Source organism: Dipteris shenzhenensis, chromosome 15, assembly GCF_047967505.1.
Source record: "Dipteris shenzhenensis isolate YYH24624 ecotype China chromosome 15, Dip_SZ_1.0, whole genome shotgun sequence".
Lineage (NCBI taxonomy): Eukaryota > Viridiplantae > Streptophyta > Polypodiopsida > Gleicheniales > Dipteridaceae > Dipteris > Dipteris shenzhenensis.
This window is the reverse complement of record NC_141610.1, coordinates 20,637,854-20,641,128: the sequence shown is the minus strand read 5'-3', so window position 1 is coordinate 20,641,128 and position 3,275 is coordinate 20,637,854.

The window sequence follows — 3,275 nt, the reverse complement described above, 5'->3', positions numbered from 1 at the left end:
TGCTATTGTTTGAAGTTCTCTTATGAAGGGGTCATATACATGAGCTCCCATTACCGACCATCCTTTTACTCGATGGACATGGTCAAAGTGAATCCATTGTGACTCAAGGCTTCCCTCGGGGTGCATGCGATTCACCAGATCCATGCCAGAACTTGGGCAATGGTGGACATTTTAAAAATATGTGGCTGCACATCATCTTGCAATTGTTCGAGAAACAAAATGCTTTGCACATATGGGTACTTGCATCTCCATTTTAGATCCATTATTGAATCCAATCCTCCATCTCCTCCTCTAGCTTCACTTCTTGCACTCTGCACCACTCTTTGAAGCCTCCTCCTCTGTGTCATTGGTGTGATGGTATCCAAAACCTCTTGAAATTTGATGATCATCAAGTGTTTCCACATTAACCCTATCCTTTGCAAGCAACATATCCATCATCACATCTTTTGTCACACATCTTTTGTCACTGACACCTCTATGTTTTTGCAAGAAGCATTTGCATTCATCCTGGCATGCATGGAAACAAGATCTTCTACCTACATTTCCTTCGCACGACTTGTGCCCTTCTCTACAGGATGGTCATGAAAACACTTTGGGATTGCCAGATAGTGCTTGCATAGAATCGACCCCAATGCAGGATCAATTGGACCAGGCAAAGGAGGTCTCCTAAGCTTTCCCCTCCACTATGTATCATTCAACACTCCCATACGTTCAAGATAAGGGCAATCAACATTAAAGCACCTTAGGTATCCAGAACATCTACTCATTTTGACAGCACCATGAAAAAATTCTTGTGAGCAAGTGGAATATTTTGTCCAAAGATGCCCATCTGCATTTTGTTCCATGCTAGACATTGGTGAACCATTGGAACATGGGGGAAGCTCAAAGACAACGTATCCATAATAAGTTTGAGGCATTTATCTCACGTGCAGATGTGAGCGCAACGTGCAATGACATAGTCAAAGGCATCCTCTCGATCAAGGAAACAACACTAGTCACATCTGTATTTTCGAAGTCAATATGAGTATTTTTCTTTTGCATAACCTCAACTCGAAAGCTAGAATGTTGTTGCCCATTGATCTGGAAGCCCTTTTGACCATCCTCCAAGTCCACTACTAGAAGAACTAATGCAATGTCATCCACTCTAGGTTCTTGATGCAGACTAATGCCCTGGGGCTCAAGATGAAAGTGCTCTTTGATATATGGACTAAGATCTCCAATATGGGAGTGTCATAACGGATGGATAGTGTTGAAGCTTCTCCATATCGAATGACCACAGATGAAGGCATGCCTGTGGGGTGGGAACAAAAGATCAATGGTTGCCTTTACAAAAAACATGAAAACAAGCAGGACTAGTAAGGAACGAAGGACAAGAAATGTTACCTAGTATCGGAGGTCACAACACAACAAATAGAAAGCTTGCTGGAGGAGGCAAGTTGTGAGAGTATATGTTTAAAGTCTCGAGGTACCAAGATAGCTAATTGTTCAAACTCTTGGAGGTGGCAACATAGAAGGAGACATGACAGATATAGCAAGAGAGCACTGGAGAGAAAAGCAAGGGCCAATTGTTGTAGAATGGAGATAAAAGCAAGTAGAATGGAGGTGATGCACTCGAGTTGACAATACATGTGATGCAATGGAGATGTCAATACAAAACTTCCTCCCCCTTATCTACTCTTCCTCTGTCATGGTGTGGTGCTGGCGGCCTTCCCCCCACTTCTTCCTCCTCTACTTTTGCCACAATGCCCTTACTCCACTTACTTCCTCATCTTCTCTCACTATTGCCTCCTTCTTCCCCCTCTCTTGCCACCACTACCTCCTTCTTCCTTTTCTCTCAACACCACCTCCTTCTTCCTCCTCTCTTCTGTGGCAGTCTTCCTCCTCCTTATTTCTCCTTATTCCTTTTCCATATCCCGTAGCCTTCCACCTCCTTATTTGTCATTCTTCCTCCTCCTCACTCCTTTTTCTTCCTCTCTCAATGTGCTCCACATGGAGGCCTTCCTCCTTCTTCCTCACCTTCTTCTTCTTCTTCCTCCTCCTCCTCCTCCCCCTTCACTCTCTCATGATTGCATAGTGCTCTTCCTCCTTCCTCCTCTTCTCCTTCCTCTTCCTCTTCCTCCTCTCGTCGTCCTCGTCCTCCCCATTCCCTCTCTCATGGTCATGCAATGCTTTCTCATTGTCATCATCCCCTGCTTTTGCTCTCTTAGTGTTTCCTCTTTCCTTCCTTAATCAAAATTGTAACAATCAAGATTGAAAATGTTTAGATAAAGATAGTTACCTGGACTAAGTGGAATGGTGATGAAAAGTGATGGATTGCAATTGCTCTTCTTAGTCTTCTCTTGCTCTTGCTCCTCTCCTTGCTTTTACTAGAATGAATAAAGAAAAGAATGAATGAAAGGGATAAGAGTTTATATAAGATCAAGGTTTTTGTCCTCTCCTTTTCTACCTTCTTTCTTCTTCTCCTCCTACTCTAGTCTCCACCTTTTCCTCTCTCTTGTTCATTACAATCCAAATTTAGAATTTTTTTAATTTGAAAATTAAGCCTTCCAAGCAATCCTCCCTCCACTATTGAATCTTTTTTTTCCTCTTCACTCTCTGTTAACAAAGTGAAAATTTTTAATTTTTCTCGACCCTCCCTCCATTATTTGTTTTTTTGAACTATCAAAACTCCAAAACCTTTTTCTCTTTACTCTCTGTTAACAATTGTTGATGGTTATATCACTATGTTAATAATCAACATCTATCTCTATACGTAGTATCTCCTCTCTTTGCCTCCTCTCTTCCCGATTGCGACACCTCCCCCGTCCTCCTTCTTGGCCATGGTGTTGCCTCTCCTTCTCCCTAGATGTTGCTCCTCCTCCTTCTCCTCCATCTAGCCATGGATCCTCCTCCTCTCTTCCTTCTTCTCTTCTTCTCCTACTCCTCCCCTTTCTCTCTCTCTCTTAGCCACCGCATAGCCCCCTCTCTTCTCCTCCTTGTTGGCCCTTGGGTAAGGCCAATATGAGTGCATGGTTGGAAGGCTGACACAAGTACGGTCACAAAGTGTAGGCTTGATCAAAAGCAGTGGAAGAAGGAGTGACATTCTAGACTGAGCATCATTCATAGTTAGAGGCAGAGGTGATTGCGGGTGCTTCAACCAATAGCAGGTAGTGGTGTGATGCATCACGCGAGATTGTTTTCTAGAAGGCAGTTTGCATAGTTAGACAAAAATTCTTTGTAATAGAGATAAGGGTAGTGAACAGAGTGTGATGAGTGCTCTTTCTCTCACCTCATCT